We start from the raw sequence: 21,166 nt of genomic DNA, 5'->3' as shown, positions 1-21,166 counted from the left end.
AATTTGTTAGTATGTGTGTATCAATTTTATATATGTAAATTATGTTTTTCCGCAGGTTATGTCTCATTGTGTGTTGCGTGGTGAGCCCATCATTGAGGGCCTCTGCACAATCAAAGCCCATTGTTCCCACACGCTAGGGCAGCACAGTAGTTTGCACAGTGTTGCTGTCTCACAGCAAGAAGAGTTGCTTGTTGTTTGAGCAGTATGCAGAGGTACTGAAGTGGAAGAGTGTCTTTTCACTTTTTATACCAAATAAAAAAAAGAAGAAATAAAAGAGGTATTTTCAATGAATTGAAAGAAAGCTTTTCACTTTTCACTCATTCATACAAAAAGCAAAGTCATCTTAAAAGTCTTTACAACATCTTTTTCAATTTTGTTCTGTGTTTTTTCTTTCTTTCTTTTTCAAAACAGTGCGTGGGTGTACGGGATTCCAGTGTAACTAAAGGCTAATAAGCTTAATTACTGTCAGATAACACTTCACAGCTATTTAGTGCAGTTTGTGCTCTTCATATGGCCTGTAAACTTTCATGCTACTAAAGCCGCTCAATTGTGATTGTTAAGTAATGTCAGACTACAACCAGAAAGCTGCCTGTTTACAAAGATTACCCTGTAAATAAGCTATTATATATCTTAATTTCATGAAGTTTGCAAATGACATTGTGAAAGTTGTGTAGTGAGAGTAGTGAGCAGATGGAAGAGAGTCTGGAGAGGTGGAGGTATGCTTTGGAGAGACGAGGAATGAAGGTCAGTAGAAGCAACACGTGTGTGAATGGGAGGGAAGCAGGGGGAAATGTAGTGCAGACAGGGTGGAGCGGGTGCAGACGAGAGTAAGGAGTGACAGAGGGAAAGCAACAAGAGTGAAAGGGAAGATTTACAAGGTGGTAGTGAGACCTGAATGGTTGGAAATGGTAGCACTCACAAAAACACAGGCTGTGCTGGATGGAGGTGGCAGACGCTAAGATTTTTGTTAGGAGGGAACCGAGACAGACAGGGTTAGAAATGAATATATGAGAGAAAAAGCTCAGTTTCAGTGGACTGGAGATAGATGTACGAGAGGCAAGGTTGAGATGATTTGGACATGTGCAGAGGAAGAATCGTGGGTATACTGGACAAAGATAGAGCTGCCAGGGAGGAGGAAGAGAGGACGACCACAGAGAGGATTCATGGATGTAGTGAAGGAGGATATGTAGAGGGCTGGTGTGACAGAGAAAGATGAGATAGAGTGAGATGGAGGCAGATGATCCGCTCTGGCGATTCCTAAAGAAAGCAGCTGAAAAGAGAAAAGAAGACTGTCAGTTGTCTGCTAGTCTTCATAAAATACTGTGATGGAAAACCAATTTTTTAATTGTTTATAGGCTATATAAAGGATTCCATTCCTTAATTACACTAAATATCAGTAGGATTTCATTTTATAGCAGTTTTTAAACTTCCTCTCTATGCTAGCGTAGCAGTTACATTTACATTATGCAAATGTATGACACGCTTAGCATCATAAAACTGAGAAGATATGAGGCAGTGCAATTGCACAGTTAGAACTGAATGACAGGGGCTGAAGAGGATTTAAAATGAGCTTATAGGTTTTGACATAACTGACTGTCCTGATGGTCATTCGATCACCAGAGAGTTAAAAGGCAAAATAGATCACATTGAACGGAGCGAAAACAGGTCACGTCACTCCAATGTTTGACAACCCACATGTGCTTATGACAGCAAAGTGCCATTGAGGAGTCCAGTCAACCATAGTGCTAATTGCTAAGTGCGAGGACTTAGTAAATATAAAATGTGCTGAAGTATTCTCAGGAAAGAGCAGTTCACTGTGCTACTTTCTATTATAGAACAGGCAGAACCTAAAAAAGTACAGCGCTATTTTTAGTCTCTCTCCCTCTCTCCCTCTCTCCTTCTCCCCCTCTCTCTCTCTCTCTCACACACACACACACACACACACACACACACACACACACACACACACACACACACACACACACACACACACACACACACACACACACAACAGAACCATGGCTATACTTAATGAAATTCCACTAAGTATGTTCATTGACTGTGTCACCATGGTATCTGGAATAAACCAATCAATTCTCCTTCATCTGCTAGGAAGCTGGAGAGGCTCTAAGCCTGTCTATGGCATTATGCATTATGGACAGACCAATTAAGAGCCCCGGATGGGAATGAGACACTGAAGCAAAAGACTGAAATATGGGCAAGCGTCTGCACAGAGACTACACATAAAGTCAGACTGATGGCACTGAACAAAGTAGAAATGGAAAAAGAATGATTTGAATAGATGAAAAAGAAGGCAACCTATCAAGCAAACTGAAAGAGATCGATGCAAATGAACAACTTTCAAGTCAAGAGCGTATTGAAGCAGAGAGTGGGTTTTTGCAGTGATATAAGCTTGGTCCAATAACCATAACTCTTCCAGTAGGTGGGAGGTGGTGGAGTGAAGGGGGATGCTGCTGTTTTAGAATCTATAAGCACAGCTGTCGCCGACAGCTAAAGCAGAACGATTACAGCTTAACTCCATAACATCTGCTGCTCCCTAGCCAGGGAAAGCTGGTCGCCAGAAAATACCTTAGAGAGAGGAATTAAAAACAAGGGTAGGTGCAGGGCAGGGGTTCTTTACGCTGTGTCACCGTGTCCATCCTATCTGTGTCACCTAAACTTGTGATCTGTGTCGTCCCACTTTCCTAAGGCTTTAAATCTCAACAGGGACTTCTTTGCTGGTATCCCCAGAGAGTGGTGGAGATGAGGGAGTAGGAGAGAGAGTAAAATACAGACAGATGGAAAGAAGATTTTGAACCTAAGCCAATAAGGGGCCTGCAACACCACCCTAAAAATGCATGTGAATGTCTGACTGTGAAAATGAAGGTTTGGCCTCATTAGGAGCTTGTTTGGGTAGGACTGGGCGATGCTACTGTGAAAGGGAGGATCAAGAGGGAGCTAAAAGGAAGCTTGAAGTGTGGGAAGGGGGGGGGATTGAAGTCAGATTGAAGGCTAGTTTCTAAAAAAGACTGCAAGAGAAGGACATCAAAGAAATACAAAGTTAATGGGCTCACTTATATGTGCATGGCCATTCACGTAGCCTTGGCTGTACAAAATCTTTTAAGCAGGTGGAAAAGCAAAAGGGATTCAGAGGAAATTCTTTTGTTGATAATGATGTTTTCCCAGGATAAATGCATATTAAAAAAAAGATTAATTATTTCAGTCATTGTACATTTGTTATTAAATGCCACAATTAGAAAAGAAAAACAACAATGAAATCCCAGTAATTAAATATCAAAATGCAGAAATACTTGGCATACTGAAGATTTCATGTTTCAGAGAAACCAAGGACTTTCTGTTAAACTGTGTATATCAGTATCAGTACCAGAAGGAAGGAACAGTGGGCGAACAGGTTTCTACAGCAGTTCGTTTTAGAACTGGTTCAGAGACAGTTCATGATCCTCTTCCATTTGTCTCATGCCTTTGAACTTACACACAAGAACACTTAGGTAGGCTTTCATATACCCACTCACCACAAGGTTATGCGATTGGCTGTAAGTACTTTCCAGAGGGTCAAAGGTAAAGTGTTGCAGAATGTCGACTGTATCATTAAATATCTAACATCACTACTGCACATGTTCTGAAATGGACACTTCTGTTTATAATTATACCCACCTTACAACTTTATGTATGTTTTGAAAGCAGTTGTTAGTGAACTGAAAGAATGAGTAAAAATCATAAAAAATGTGATTTTAAAAGGGCATTAAAATACTTTCAGCCAATATTTCTTTCTTTTTCTTTTTCTTTTTTTTGCACATATATGATTATATATGCTGATTGTATTGTGTTCATGTCACATTTAAGCTATTATCCATTGTGCACATAATGCTTGTACTTTTAAGTGCAGCGATATTCCAGTCTAGTAGTGTCTGTCACTGAGGCTAAGTGGAGGGTGAATTAAAAAACGCTGCAAGAAAGAGTGAAAAGAGGAATTTGGAGCAGAATTGATGAGGTGTAAAAAGAAAATGGGGCTGCGGTAGCTTTGATGTTTTTCGCACAGCATCCCTGACAGCCATGCTGCTATGGGACTCAGAAATGTTCCCTTTATTTAAGCTATAAATGTCTATCAAAGTAGAGACTCTACCTAGTTAACATGGAAGGAACCAGAAAATAACCATGTAAACTTGAGCAGAATTCAGTGTGAGCTTAGTTTTTTGTCTATTTAAAAAAAAAAATATTGTTCATTTGGAGAGTATCACATCTGCTTTATTAAATCTGTGTACACCTTAGAGTGTTTAGAGTACAGTTGCACTAGCATTGCATTATATTTGCTTAATCAATTTTAACCAGTGGCTCAACAAACATTTCCCTTTCCACAACAGTAACAAGTAACATGTCAAACAAGTCATGCTGCACTCAAAGCTGTTATGGAACGGCTGTGTGCAGGCAGGAAAAGGACCCAAAGTGCAGACTCCAGAGACAGACGTGAACTCAAAAAAGGTAACAAAACTGAGACTCCCAAAAAAAACAAACTCAGGCAAACAGACAGATCACACAGCATCGTAAACAGTAGATCACGACACGGACAAACTGAAACACAAGGCTTAAATACACAGAGGGAGCAATCAGGGAATGAGTAACAGGAGGGAAACACAGCTGGGGCAAATCAGGCCTAACGAGACAAAGGAAGCACAACCAGATGCATTTACATGAGACACGGACTTTCAAAGTAAAACAGGAAACATAACACAGACTGACCTTACAGCCACAGACTCACAGGCAGGCACTACAACAGAGGGAACAGAGACGTGGGACCAGGGCAGACACAGAGACATAAACCATAAGACAGAACTCTAACAAAGAAACCAAAGACTAGAAATGATAAATAATGTAATAAACTCAAAACCATGGGTCAACGACCCAGGCATCCTAACAAAAGCAGGGAGAACAGAGTGAAGTGAGGAGATTTTATATCTATTTAACAACATGCTGCTGTGTAAACAGATTAAAAGATAATAACACAGTGGCACTAAAATAAATGCCACCAGACAACTTAAAAATGTCACACGTGTGTTTATTATACAGCTGATCTAGAAACTTTAAATAACTTGGCAGCTTGATAGTTTAAACTATATTGCAAAGCTTGATTATAATACAGTTTAAATTCCTGGCAAATGGCTTTTGCTGCTTTTAAGGAATTCTCTAACCATGTTTAGCATATCTTAATCTTAAATTTTTGACATTTTTCTGATATGATAATGAGCCAGAAAACTTATATTTGGTATGATCACATTTATTCTTCAAAACAGCCTGAACTTTCTTTAACTGGTCTTCAGGAATAGTTCTCCGGGCTTCTTGAAAGAGATCTAAAACTCTTCTTTGGATGTTGGCTGCCGTTTGTTCTGTTCTCTTGTGAAGATGATCCCACGCTACTTCAATAATTTGAGGTCCAGGCTCTGGGGAGGCCAATCCATGACTTACTGTGTTCCTTTGTGTTTTTCTATCCATGTAAGCTTTTACTGCATTGGTAGTGTGTTTGGGACCATTGTCATGCTGTTTCCAATCAGATGCTTGCTACATGCATGGTACTGCATGGCAGATTAAAATCTAATGGTACTTTTCTGGGTTCATAATTCGATATATCTTTACAGGACAAACAATGCTTTGGAAAATACTGAAGGGACTGAAAATAAAATGAGGGAGAAAGCAGCCAATGTCCAAAAACACTGAGCGCTCTTCACAGAGCCTGGAGAACTATTTCCCAAGACCACTTAAGCAATAGCTACAAGAAAGTCAGGCTCGTTGGAGACAATATATAATTAAATGAGGGGTGGCTAAAACTTTTGCACAGTACTGAAGCTGTACCTTCATTATACTGTATATATACTTTGTTGTCATCAAAAAGGAAGAACAACAACCCACAAAAGTGTGCATTGTCATTATCACTATAACCTTAGTTTTTAGTTACATGATTAAATTTGTAAAAAAATGACTTTGGTCAAATACATTGTTTCACAATGCTAAAGGGCAGCTGACTGCTTTATTTAATTACTAATTATCATATTGTTTTAGTGCTGGTACTAGATGACCACGATTCTTGCGTGCCTGTGAGCTTAAAGGCATCCTGTGGAGATTTTGATCAGTAATGAATGTACTCATTTTTACATGAAAGACATTTTAATGAATCATTTCGCAGGCCCTGTGCACACACATGCACATGGCGTGATGAACATTACTGCCAACAGTTTCACATGCTCCAGTAATGAACAGGTGGTGGTAACGTCACAGCAGCACAGTGATAGATGCAGGTAAGAAGAAGGCAAGAAGGATTTTTCGAATAGTGAATTTTTAAACTTGTCTAAGTGTACATTCATAGTTGAATTTCCAGGAACTTATGTATATATGACAATGTAGATTCATGCCTAAATATGACATTATAGAAGAAAGATTGCACATTTTAGCCATCCTGGCCACCCTTTGGTTAGATAACGAATTTCTTTGAGTGATAACAAAATAATTGGAGCTCCACAAAAACCCTGCTGATGGTGCATTTACCCTAAAATCCTGTCTGCCATTGAGATGCCAGCCAGTATTTTGGGGAATATAAACTTGCCAATTGCCTTCTTTCTGCTCAGCTTATGCAGTTGCAGATAATTTGGGAAAATAGGAAATTTTAATAATCAGCCTTTTGTTCACAACATTTCTTGGAAAAAGACTGGTGGTTGCTGTGCCGCTGAAAGGCGTGCTTCATTGGCTGACAGCATATTCTTTATAATGCTTGAATGTGTATTTGTGTGGATGCAGGAGCATGTTTGCTTGTACACAGATGCTTAACAGAGCTCAGCTTTCTGCAGCTGACTGAATCCTCCTTATGTAACCCCGTTTCATATTTCATAGTCTTCTATTTCAGCTCTGTGCGCTTGACATTAGATGCTTCGGAGATAGAGGATGAAGAAATGCCAGAGCTGTGACAGACATGTTGAGCGGGAAGAAGGGGGAGGAAGGGGGAGGAAGAAGCAGTCGGCAGACATGGGAGTGGGCTGAAGTGACTAAATGCAATACTCAGGCGTACACACAAACCTGGGTCAAACCGCATTTACAGAAACTTTTCATAGTTTGCTGTGACTTTCTGAGATGCCAAATTTAGGGTTTTTTCCACTCAGAGGAAAGCATTTGAAAGCCATTTCACTATGACTGACTACTCACCTGATCTGACCCGACATTTTAAACCCCAAACAGTTGGTGAGGTTAAAGCGAATGCTGGTATTACCATGCAGAAGGCTGATTTGTCCCAGGTCTTCAGGCATTTTAAGTGCCAAAGTTTTCTATATGATGTGACATCTTGCCTGTAATCCTATAAAGACACAAGCAGGAAGAGGCGTAACATTCAAACCCTCAGTGAATATTGTTCAGCTGTCATATTCGTCAGAATGTGATCCCATTTGTGAGGATCAACACCCCAGGAACATAATCTCACAATAATCTCTCTGTTTATAAACACAAGTATCCCAGCATTCATAAATAGTATTTTTTTTTTTTTGTAATACAACAGAAGGGCCTTACATTTTATTTCACATGTTAGTCTCCATTCCCTAATCACAATAGCACTTCTCAAATACTGTAATATTGGCTATTTAATACCTTTTGTGTGAGATGCTTTCTCATCATCTTTTAAGGTCTATCGCCTGGAGCTTCACATTAAATCGTTTTCCCATATGCCTTGGGAACCAGCACACACACATACACACAAAATCAGACACAATCGAATCCTCCTTTATTGTCCCAATCCACATCTCCTTTCGGAGGGGCCGCAGGAGGAAGGCATTTATGCAAAGCAGGCTCAGCGCACCAACATGGAGACACAGAGAAAAATGCATTAAAGTCTGTGCTTGCAAACTTTTTCTCCCCCATTGTGTTTCAGATAGTAAGGTGTCAATTATTAAAGCAGTTTTACATGTATGTATGCAAATTCCAAATGTAACCCCTAATGCCTAGTGGTAGTGTATCATATGTAATACATGAGTTCTGGGTGCTTCTTCAACATTAGTGTTATCTTTTAAAAATGTTCACAGTAATGTTTTAAGCAATAAATAGCAAAAAACAAAAAAACAAAAACAGATGTAGCAAATATGATACAGACTAAAACTCATGCAACATGCAAATTAATATAGAATTGTTTTTGTGAAAATTCTCAAAAGGTTTAATAAACATTAAATTTTCAAAAATTTGGATTTTTCTGGCAATTATTTCAGGGCTTTACAGGGCTAAGTGCCTTTCCCATCATAAAATTATTTGCTTACCTACTCTACCTCTCTCCCTATTTTGTCACACGCACTGGGCTCCACAATCAGAAAACCTCAAGCATGCAAGTGCGTCAGCAGTGACAAATGATGAGAGGTAGCAGCAGTAAAAAACAACTGTCTAAACTAAAAAATGATAAGACAGCTGTGGCAGCACATCACAGCACTGCAGCACACTCAAGTAGCCTGCAGAGACGCTCAAAAATGCGTGGGATCAGCGTGGTCATAGAATATGCATGCACACAGGTGTGTTTTGGGGCTTGATAGGAGACAGATGTTCATGGTTGAAATTTATTGCAACAGGCAGAAATGGTTTGGAACACAAAACACTTTTCAAGGGTTGGAAACAAGGCAATTAATGAGGAAATGACAGTGTGCAATCAGATACAATCAAATGTAATTTTAGCACCAGAAATTCTTTTTACAATTTTCTCACTATTAAAATTTCCCTCCACAAATGAATAACAAATCTGAAAGTACAAAAGAGCAGGGAAATCTCTAAATTCAGAGCTGTAGAGCCGTAATAATTATTGAGGTCGTTTCTGTCACTCTGCTTCTGTTCATCAAGTGTTTGCATGTTTTTTTTGTTGTTTTTTTAAACTCTGTGACTACCAGTAAGTTAATTATAACCTAACACTGTCCCTGAAAGGTGTTGGGCAGATTGAGATCAAAATGTTCCATGACATCTGTTAAAAACAATGTTTCATCAAGGGTACGTTTTGCCTGGTTTTTGGGAAGTCCAAGGTCTGAATCCCGGATAAGCCCCCAAGTAATGAATTGAACAAGTGAGAAAGCTGCCACACAAATGACACATGCTTATTAAACTATAAATAACAACTGATTAAGAAATGCACCTTTACATTCATTGGTGGTGAAAGGGCGAGAGGATGATAATGGTTGAGAGAATAAGAAAATACTTAAAAAAACAAATAAATTCAAAGTGTCAGCCATATGCCACAATCACAGAGACAGAAGGTTTTTTGCATCTCTCTAATTTGTGCCTCCTAGTCTCTAGTGTCCTCTGTGCTCCTGTCTGTGAAAATCACTCTCAGTACATCATTTTGAAGGATGTCTCAATTCCTAAAACACATCTGGAGCACAGCGGAGGGAGGAGACAAGAGGCTTGAAGATGGAGCTATAATATTGGATACACAAGTGTATGCTTTACATAGGTATTTTTACCTTTAGTGCATACAAGAGGTGTGATACATAACTGGAATATATAAATCATGGCAGGAGGGAAACAACTATTTTTTCTCTAATGGTCAGTTACTTAATCTGGTCAACTGTATGATCAAACTTCACAATGAGATTCAAAATAAGGTATGGCATCACATTTTGCCATGTTGCGAATTTCTTAAAAAAAAAAAACGGCCTAAATATAAAAGCGTCATGAACATTGTTACATCTGACACCATCAAATACAGCCATAGTTGGGCCCTAAAGAAAAGTACTTATAATGCAGTTGAGCCAAATGTCATCTTTAACTTCAGTTATGTTAAAATGAGACTCCAAGGTAAGAATGTCCCATGTTGTTACCTCAGCTCTTGTCTTCCTCTCGATCTCTGCTTGCATCATTTTGGAACGGACTGATGTGTGATTTAGACTTCTGTGGTGAATCTTTATAGAGCCCACACGAGTGACTGACTCCATTATCAGCATCCATGCTTTTGAATGTTTTCTTATGTGTTATTTACCTTATAGCTGTATCTCTGTGTTTGACATGTGGTGCTCGCCATGATAGAAAAAAATAAAATAAAATGCTGGGACTTTCTTCTCTTTGTTGTGGTCAGTTTAGATTTTCTTTTTAAATTTTGAAAGCAAACATATTTCTGCCTCACATTTTTCCACTGCTTTGTAAATTCCATCACATTCATTGCAGTCAGTTTTGTCAGTCTCCCTCCAGGTATTTGCTGAAATCTATGAGTCCTTATATAGAGGATTTGATTGGTATTTTCTTATTGATAAATTCACAGAAATGCACAAATGTTGCGAGTTGCGTTATTGTGATGTGTAGTTACATTTCCAGGAAGGTGTGCATCAGGTTAAATTATAGGGTTTCAGAGGGGTTTATGGTTACATAAACATACCTACGGTGTACATTTAAGAAAGACTCTCACTTTATGTCCTTCCCCCCCCCCCCCCCCCCACTCCTTCTATAGGATCAACCAAATATTGATGACCACTGATGACTTCTAAACTCATGGAAAACACACAGAATTTAAAAAAAAATGAATTTGAAACACTGACACTAAAACAAAAGTGATAACTCATATCAGCATTTTACTGAGTTGCAATGATCCTGCCAAATGACCCAAAGAATGCTGGTAAAATCATACTTGAGAAGTTCTCTTGGTTATTATTGATAAATGTAACTAAAATGTAAATTTTGCCCACTGGCTTTTTGCCTTTATTCATCTGTTCGATTTATGTCGCTGACAGACCTCTCCTTTTCTCAAATCTGTGAGAGTTCACCCACTGACCAGGATACACTGGCTGCAGTGAATGTGAGGAATGTGTGAAATACAGTTGTGCCCTCAACCACATGAGTCACATACCTACTACCAGCACCTCTGAAAAGAAAGAGCAAAGAAATTGAAAATTCAACCTTGAAGTGACTGACCAAGTCCCTCAATTCAGCTTCTGCTGTCTGTCACGCATCTGTGCCCTCAGTAAACAGTGACCCATTTCCAAAATGGTTGACTACATCAACCACCACTTACTTAGAGATTGAGTTCCTCTTTGAACACGGGTTAAACACACAAGACAACAGAACCTTGCATTTTTACCATGTTCACTGGTTCTCCTGGGATTTAAATCGCTTGGAGAAAAAGTCAGATATACAATAACAATAACAACATTAGTAATATTAGAATACTTTGTGTGCTGGGGAGGAAAAATTAGTTTCAGGCACAAACAATAGTGCAGCAGCTGTGTTTGGCAGTGGCCGCCTGAAGTGTGGGAGGTGTTAAGTAGCTGATTAAACTTTTTTCACACTTAAGAAAGCTAGAAAACTAAACCTTTAGAGCTAATAAATATCTCACTTCCCTACAATGGCTCCAAAAAGACTTAACTGAGGTGACCGACAACCTCAAATTCAGCTGTACAAAGCTGTCAATTGAAATGCTGCTGTTTACCTCTGCTATCCATCCACCTGGATCCCTGATCCTTTTGGGTTGGGGTTCTGTTACAGAGCAAGAGGAGGACCCTGTAGAATCAGTCTATTATAGGGCTGCTAAAAATGTAAGACACATACTAATTGGATATTTCACATTGACTGTGTCTGAAAAATTGTTCAAATAAAGGAACAAAGAGTTAACATTAAGAATATGGACGGATTAGCCTTCGGGTTACAAAAGCGCATATTGCAAACAGTGGAGAAACCTCTTTGATGATGATAATCAAGATGATACATCTTTCAGCATTCAAGGGTTATGCACAAGGCCAAACCCATCTTGGGTCTCAGACTACTTCAAAATGACCTTTACATCACACAAGGAGAGTTTCATCTGTTGGGAAAATTGAAAGCCAATGAAGCACGAAGTCTAAAGTAGACAATGTAAAATAGTCAACTGTAGATCAGTGGTGCTCAATACATGACACCCTTGGTGTAAACAAAAGGGGATAATTACCACAATTTGTTTGCAACACAAACGAAAGTAGTATTGACTCGGCGCGGAAGTGCAGCTGCTATACAGCACTCGTTTCGTGCATTCAGATCATCAGCTTCCTATTCAGCTCATGCTCAGCCTTGTCTAGCATTCGGGTGCAAATGTTCCCAGACGCTGGACTTGCAAAGTTTTATTCATGTTGTGGAACAAAAACAGCTTCCCTTTCATGTTTTGGTCTGTCATCTTATTTTAGAGGACAGCGACTCAGCTATACAAAGTTGTCAAGCGTGATGTCATATCATTTGAAAAAGGCTTAAGCAAAGTGACACCGTCTGAAAAGATGGTTTTGCAGCACCTCAGTGTTAAAAGAACGAAAGGTTGTGTCCTGGATTCAGAGCTTGTAAATTTGCAGTAAAGTTTAACTTTAAAATGTTCCTATAACAAGAAGTTTTTAAAGTTTTTTTTCTTTTCTCGACACACAGAAGTCTTGAAGAATAGATGCTGGACGATACAATATCGAAATTTTCTCAGCCTGTTGCAGCAATTAATCTGCATTTAGTTAAATCTGGACAAAGGATTCACATGACACAATAATGCATATATTTCAAACTGTATATATGCATATATTTATATCAATAACAGGCTCCATCATTGATTAGCAATAATACAGCCAATTAGTTCTAATCCGAATGGAACATTCTCTGCAGCCATTGCATTACAATTACAAACACTCACCTAGTTATTGTGTCTGGTCACTGCAGTAAGTTCTGACTTTAACTGTTTATCAAAAATTTCCTACAAGACAAAAGGCATTTCATGCATTTTATCTGAGTAGACACATTTTTTAAATATTGCAGGATGTAATGGATGAATAAGATGCCCCCTGCAAATAGCTGTTAGATGAGTAGTTGCAGGTGCACAACTCCAACTCCTCAGCATGGAAACAAACTCTATAGTAACAAAACAACAGGGGATTATGTTTGGCTGCACTGTAATTAGATATCATAGCAGGTCTTTTTTTTTATATTTGTGACAAAACCTGCCTCTGTTTTATTGTTAAGTTGTGGGTGAGGGGAGGCTTTTCTATAGGCTGCATATGAAAGATGATTGTAGCCACAACAATATCATCCGTTGGTTGGCAAAGTGCTTTATGGATTTGATAAGTGGGTAATCTTACTGAGAAACTATTGTCTGTTCATGTGGTAGCAACTTGTCAATCATTAGGAAGACCTTAACCTTTTTGACTCTTAATGGCCTTCATAATTTACAAAACAAACTTCCTGTTGTATTCATTGGTGCTTGAAGGTAGAAAAAGTGATAAAAATTACCAAAACAAATTACTGATGATTAAGGATCAGATTCACTAAGTATTACATGTGAATGTAATCCCCAAATAGTGGTGACAGGTGTGGTTAGTTTTTTCAAGTGATTTACAAAAGTTGTACTGTTTTTCGAACAAAGAATCTCTTCATTTCAGTATGACATGTCCAATCTTCCAAGAGACAAACTAGAGATGATATTTGGCTGCTTTAACTAACAGGATAGGTACAGTTTGTTAATTGTAATTAAAAAAGCGTATAACTGTAGGTCATATTTGGTAAAATGTAGGCCTAAGATGGCAGTCTGGCAGAGAGATGTGTTATAATGGAAAGACGCTTCAGTAAATGATAGGCTTCAATGAAAGGACTGTAAGCCGTGTGACAGTATTTAGGCATTATGTTCTCGTATGAGGACAGGTTACATCCCTGAAAGCAATAAAACAAGCCCAATATGTCTCACTGTATATTTTTATACTGCAACTGGTAGCTTTAACAGTATCACCACAATTTTTCTATTGTTTTGAGAATTTAAAAAAAAAAAGATTAGCAGATTTTTTGGGAAATCATATATGTGTGTGTGTGTGTGTGTGTGTGTGTGTGTGTGTGTGTGTGTGTGTGTGTGTGTGTGTGTGTGTGTGTGCAAGGTACTAACTTTGTGGGAAAACAGTTTTGTGTTAGAGCAAAGCTAATGAGATCACAGTGAAAACCACTATCCATGGTGCTGAAATTGCAACAATATTTCATCTTATTTAATTTTATTTAAGGAAAAATGTGTTTTTAAAATGTATTAATGTAAATGATTACAACAAGCAGCAACTTCAAATTATCAGACCAATTCAAACCAACCATGCCATCGAAGGATAGTTTCCAAAGTCAGCGTCGTCATCCCTCCGTTCTCTCTGTTCTTCGGAGAGATTCGTTCAAATCATTTCGCTTTGAACCCCATTGCACAGGCTGTGAAATTCCTGCCACAGAACACGAAGCCTTAAAAACTACCCGATGCCAAAATTTGAAGACTTGCAACAAGTTAGTGAGTTAGGTGGCTTGCTAACCTACATGTTCATATTACATCTTGTTCTAGCATTTCAAATAAATTGACACAAAATTTTTCCATTTGCCAAATAACTTAAACAATGGAGAAATTATTGTAGTACCTGCTCTGAAATTTCTGTGATGCCTCCTCTGCACACCAACAGCCATATCAAGTGCAATAAATATTGGCGTAATTAAATAAAGCGCATTCGGCAAACGTTAATGAATGAGTTTGCCCACTTGATTTAAATATTCTCATCCCTATATTTGGGGACTTGAGAAAGGAACTAAGTGAACTAAAGATACCTTTACTACTGACTTGCCTATGCATTATTTCAAATCTGCCATTCAGATGTCTTATTTTAAGAGGTTCCCTTATATGTAATAAATATATACAGTATACTCTGCCAACAAAATATACTCATTGACTCAAAACTACCTTTTTTTAAACAAAACAAATTACTAATGATTAAAAGCAGCAAGTCATACCTAAATATATGATTCAGAAATATTTTCACAGTTGGAAAAAAATAAATTACCATTTTTACTTAATGTTGGTTTCGGGTTTTTTTCTTGTCCATCTTATAGGATGAAACATCTATTATAACACACTTAACAGACTACTAACATAACAGACTAAGAGACTGGGTAAATTCTACATGTAATGAGGTCAAGTTACCACCACTACTGTCAACAAATCAAAGAACACTGAAAGTAAACTTGAAGACACAGTTTATTATCAGGTCACACTACCAGATTTTTTTTACTGTTAAATTGAAATTCAGTCTGTGCATGCCACTGCGCAGTGGGACTTAAATTAGAACTCAAGATGTAAGGCAGATCAGATGGATGAGGGAAACACTTTAAGACCGTTCAAAGAAGCAGAGACAGTGAGAGCCACTTGGCAACTTTTTCCACTAGCTGTTTTTGCACATTGCTTTTTCTTTCAGATTTCCTTCAAAGTTCTCTGTCAATGCATGGTTGAAAAATTGAACAGCCGAGGAGCATGCAGGTCTACATTCACAGCAAGGGAGAGAAAAAAAGACTTGCAAAGCAAAGGATGTCAAAGGCCCCTCATCTATCTCATCAGCATCCTACAATACTTTGGAAAAGGCCACTGCTGCTTATGCACATGAGTGGCATGGCAGCAGGCAGCCCTTTTTCACACCCCTTTTGAGGCCACAGTTCGGTACTTTAATGCAGTGCAGCTAAAACAGTTCTGGATTTGAAAATTGATATCCAGTGTTAGCTGTTAGTGAAAGGAACTGGAACGCTTAGAGTGGAAACCAATTCTAAATCTTGAAGTTAGGCCACATTGACACAACAGTGCAATAAAATTGCTTCGTTTGCATAAAAAAGCTACAGAGGGAGCATCATGCAACAAACTGGAAAACCAGCAGAGTTTAAAGCAGATGAACACGGAGTGCTTCTCTTCCACTGCCACCATCACTGAAAAGTTGATTGAGAGGCCCTCTGATGTGTGCGGCGGGCTGTCAGATGCATGAGCTCCCTTGATCCTGTGTTCATGGTGCAGCATGCCAAACAGTTGGAGAACACCCTATGGATTCTACTTAACCCTAAAGTATTGACTTGGTTCCCAGCATGGAAAAACCTTGCTGAATACAAACCCTCTATGGCAGAAATTTTTACAAACTACAAAACAGTGTTCTGTTATGTTTGCAGCTTTCCCCGCTGTGGTGGATGATTGAACGATGCAAAAGTGGTGTGTATGTCTTAATGGCCTTTTGAAATCATACATACTGTTTAATTTTAAAAGCAGAGATTCTTGGCTACTTGCATGGACAACATGTAGATATGTTCTGTGATATGATTAAAAAGAAAGGATTTGTTATTTCTCACCTGATATATCTGAATTCATTTTTATTTCTATGCATTATTCAGCTGCCGTTACTTCAGTTTCAGTTGGCCTTTGTTTTTTCGATAAATCTGGTGCAAAATAACATCCACAAGCCATACAATAAAAACGTGATCCCTTAAATTTGTGGCTTGAAAAGTCTTAAACGTCTTCATTAGGGTTGTACGTGCTTATTTCACATTGTGTTTTGGCACAACGTGAACCGCATGCACTAAAATAATCCAGAATTCATTATGCATATTCTACTTATGAAAGCAGAACCACCATTACTCATCAACATGGCAGCAGAATGTTGCTTATGAATCACATGTGTTTTGTAACTTGCTCTTTTTGTTGAGCCAGTCATTAACAGACATCGTGACCACTTTTTTTCCCCCAACAAATGTGAGGCAACATGTTCTTTTTCCAAATATCCTGGTGTCATACATTACCACAGGCCTCTTCATACATTCATTTCAGGGATAAGTGTGGTCTAACTCCGCTGTGCTTTTCTTGCCCTCTGTGTTTCTAGGTGAGGGTGAATTTTTAAAGCCTTTTTCCTTTCAACCCCCCTGCATAACTATATAATGTATATTTGTAACACATTGCAATTTATTCTCAAAATTCCTTCTCCATTCCAAAATGTGTTTTGTTCATTGTTACTTCAGTGGCTTGGTTGACCTTCACTGTGCAGAGTGATGTATGCGAGTGAGTTTGATAGCGGAAGGCTGTTTTTACATTCACCTTCTGAGGGGGAATGTGTCTCCAGGCTCACCTTAAATCTCAATTTAACTTGTGCATACAAGCAGGTTTTTGACAACACAACTCTCTGGAAACCAATCTTAATCCAATATACAATTTACACAAGCGTGATGTGGAAACTTGAAGCTCCCAGTGCTCAAACACAACACATGAAATCAACAGAATTTGCATATTCATAGATTATGGATTTCTCAACAAGGGAGTAGAAGCAGAGGTAATTTGAAGCATTAACATGGCAATTATTTGTGGAAAAAAAGAAAACAAACATACGGCATGAATTATTATAGTTTAGAGCAAAATGTCAATGCTAAAATGTGTACGGGCAGCCTTATAAAGAGGCCGGTTGCCATCAGGCAAGGCAGAGAACTGCTTGGGGCTCCTAGGCCACTGGGAGGCTCCCAATGGCTGATGAACTTCAAACTACAGCAGAAGCAATATACCAGTGTGGGAAGTTTGAAGTGACAGTATAGAAAAAAACTCCCTTAAGGGGCCCCACTTGACTCACTCTCCTTTCAACTGATGTTCATGTGTGCTTAAATCAACTGAAAGCCACCTGATGAAAATGAAGAGGAGTGGTCCTACTGGATGTTGAGAAAAGTGAAGCAAGACAATAACAGAGAAGAATAGTTAAATAATTAAATGCTGCTAGTCTAGCCTTGATTTTGGTGGACACTAGATTATTGTACAATCCATCTGCACCACATTAAAATAAGTTAAATTACCTAGCAAAGCAGCCTCATATGTTCAGCTCTACTATTACTGAACAAGTGCACAGTCGGGAATCAGCCGGGACAACAGCAGCTGACTTGTTAGTACTAATTGCCAGCTGAAATTTAGTAGTTACAGTTTTAAAACTTCATAACCTGTTAAAATTATCCTGAGCTTAGTTATCAAAATGGACCCTAACATTTCTAAGTAACATTTTGCCTGTAGTTTTATAACACTGTTGTTCTTGTTGGTGTCAACATGATCCTGCAGTGCATGTTTGCTCACTAATAAAATGCTTATTGTTTTTTTTGTACATTTAAACATATGCAGTTGCTTTGCTTGTCTGATTATAATCAGGGGTGCACATAAGTGGTCTGCAGGTGCACATGCCCTGTCAAAATAAAAGACGCGCACCAGATAAGAAGTTGTCCGCTAAAGTGGGATTTTCACGGCATATTCTGCACCACATCTCTGTGCGTTCATCATTTGTTTGAAGCCAGCTGCAACCACTTTTCCGAGAATATGCGCTTTTTTTGCAGTTCGGACTCCTTCTGACATTTGTTTGGAGGTGAAGGAACACCAAAGTAATTGCTTAAAGGAGCTAGCTTCTTTGACATCTTTAAGAGTCCTAAACAAATGTCTGTCCTCCTCCAGAAAATCTTATGTACGCAAACGCGCATTGCAACTTTTTATCTGCTGTGCGTTTTTTATTTCGACAGCACATGCGCACCTGCGGACCACTTATGTGCACCCCTGAGTATAATGTAAAGTAACTGTCCTCCCTGTGATATGTGAAGTAAATTACAGAGAAAATGTACTGTATGCAACATCTTTGTTTTTCTTCCACTGTAAAAACTGTCACACATTTAGTCCTCAGGGCATTCTGGTGGCTCACTTGGCTCAGCAGCTATGATGTAATAGTCATGTCCGTATCTCATGTCTGGTCTGTGACATTTGTTTTATGTCAAGAGTCATCCCATTTGGTTCTCTTTCTCTACTGTAGAGGATCATGAAAGAAAAAAAAGGAAAAAAAAGTCAAAAATTCTTTTTGTGTGGTCAATAAATATGTTGTTCATTTACATACTTCGCTGCAGCGTCAGTGTTAATACTCACAACTTCCTAAACTTCAAACCTGTGCTTCCAACAAGGTACTACAGTCTTTTTTGTTTCCCTCTCTGTTGCTGTCATGCTCCTCAAGGACACTGCATTTAGCATTGCCAATGCTGCTGTAAGCGCTGACCTTTTTAAGTCTATTTCCATCCACTGAATCTGTATGTTCAGTGGTTAGTGTGCACGCCCCGTGGAGCAGAAACTGTTTTCCCCAATAAAGCAGAGAAATGACACAACAGTCACCTCATGCTTATGTCTGCTGTTCACTTTAGAATCTGTTGTTGTAAACAGTTGGACACTTCACATGATGCATGATCACTTTGGTGCGCTAAATTTTTCCACAAAGTGCCTGGTCACATCGGTAGAAAATTTCTGAATATATAATAAACTGAAAGAGAGCGCAATACGTAGAATAACCCAGTGCATTTATTTAATCGATATAAATAAATGCTCCTTTATGATCCTAAGAGGAGGAATTCTATTCATGATTTTTCCTTCTAGCACCACCCTGAGGTGGACATTTATAGTACAGAGCGACATATCTCCATATTTACTGAGGATAATTTGTAACACTTTTTAACACCCTTTCACTGAGAATTGAAAGCGAGAGTTCTAACTTTATTTATCCACTGGCATTTCTTCTCACATGAGGCTTTTTATGGCATTTAGCTAAAACATGATATAACTATAACCTGCGTGCAGGCATGTCATTATAAGCAACATTTAGCTCAGAGTATTAAGGATAGGTGCAGTGCTGCTCTTTATTCCCACCTATTACCAAAATCTGAAATTGTAACAGTACTTTTTTTGTTTGTTTATTTTTTTTTAGTTCCAGAGATTCTGTAGGCGGTATGGGGTTGTCAAAAACTCAAACACTTGGATACTAATTGACACTTTTATACTAAAAGAAATGACTCCATTAGATACTAATTGGCTGCAATATTAATACCAACAGTGCCATTTTAATAATGAAACTCAGCACTGCTGCAAACTGGCAGACACACAGTCCCTCCTTCACTAGCAGCTGAACACACCAACGGTAGCAGCTGAGCACATCAATGGTAGCAGCTGAACACATCAACAGTAGCAGTTGAACACATCAAAGGTAGAAGCTGAACACATCAACGCTAGCAGCTGAACACATGAGAGGTAGCAGCTGAACACATCAATGGTAGCAGCTGAACACATCAGCAGTAGCACAAGAAACTTTGTGAAACATTTTAAAGACTTATACTCTGCCGATTATAAAGCATTTTGTCAGTAAAGCTCCTATTGCAACAACACCCAAGTATTAAACAATTATCACAAATGTTAACATGGCCAGATTAAAGCTGAGAAAAGTCCACCAGAAACTAGTCAGAAACAGTAGCAGCCTACCTTTCCAACTGATCAGAAGCCTAAGACAAAAAGAGCTGACTAGCTGAATACATTTGGATGAGCCACAACTGTAAATCTAAAAGAAAAATATGTCCTTTAGTTTTTACTCCCCCTCATGATATCTAAAATGGTATTGAGTATCTAATAGTTACCTGGGTATTGGTTTCAAGTATCATGGCAGCCCTGATAAAGACATCCCTAATTAGGTCCACTTCGAGTTTTGCTAAACTTGATCAGTTTTTCCCACTGACCACCTTCCTCAATCTGTCTCAGATCTGTCTTCCCCGTTCTAACGGTGTGTGTTCAGCAGTCACATACACAGTTTTAACCTTTCCCGCTTTTGTTTCTGTGACAGTCACTGTGTTTACATGAACACAGTACCTCATTGACCCCTCCTTGTTCCCTCTTTGTTTTTCATCATTCTCTCCTATCATATCTTTTCTCTCTGCTTTTATCCTATTATATCTGTCACTATGGCCCCTCAGCTCTTAGCACTGAGGTAGACTCATTATATCACAAGGCCAGCTGGTAATTAGTGGTATTTTAACAAGCTTGTGAATTGCTCCCAGTCCCACCCCTCTTCACCTCTCTTTTTCTCTCACAGTCTCACACCTATCTCCCCTTCAGCTATCGTCTTTCTCTTGTCCCAGCCCCTCTGCCTTCCTACTGTCCCAATTTCGTGCTACAAGTGAAATCAGATCTCAGATATATATCACAGATGGAGTAGCTGTAGTGGCTGAGCCTCAGTGCCCCGTGTCCTCTTCTGATTGTTCAATTATCAAGCTACTTCTGTGCATCTGCAATTAAAAACAGAGGAGGGAATTTTCATCGCAACCACGCTATCACATTGCATCGCTTTCTTGTTTGTCTCATCAGAGCCACTCAGCACTGTTTATTTGATGTCCTGACACTTTTCTTTTTCAATCTTATTCTAAGCACCCTGCAACGCTCTGGTATTTGGCTTCATCATGTCTCCCTTGACTAATTCCCCCCCACACCTCCCTGTGGCTCCTCTATCATTCTGCTTGCTATGCGCCTCACACAGACCTGTCTAATTACAGTGGAACGGGGAAAAAAGAAGAAGAGATGGAA

General features: G+C 38.9%; 1 protein-coding gene across 1 annotated transcript in view; it reads left to right on the top strand.

The window, feature by feature from the left end:
• Nucleotides 1–21,166, top strand: part of rtn4rl1a (reticulon 4 receptor-like 1a) — a 117,537-nt gene that overhangs the window by 26,785 nt on the left and 69,586 nt on the right. The window lies entirely within an intron of this gene.

The sequence above is a fragment of the Astatotilapia calliptera genome, chromosome 10, assembly GCF_900246225.1.
Source record: "Astatotilapia calliptera chromosome 10, fAstCal1.2, whole genome shotgun sequence".
NCBI lineage: Eukaryota > Metazoa > Chordata > Actinopteri > Cichliformes > Cichlidae > Astatotilapia > Astatotilapia calliptera.
The sequence above is the reverse complement of the archived record's forward strand: the minus strand, read 5'-3'. Positions and strand labels throughout refer to the sequence as shown.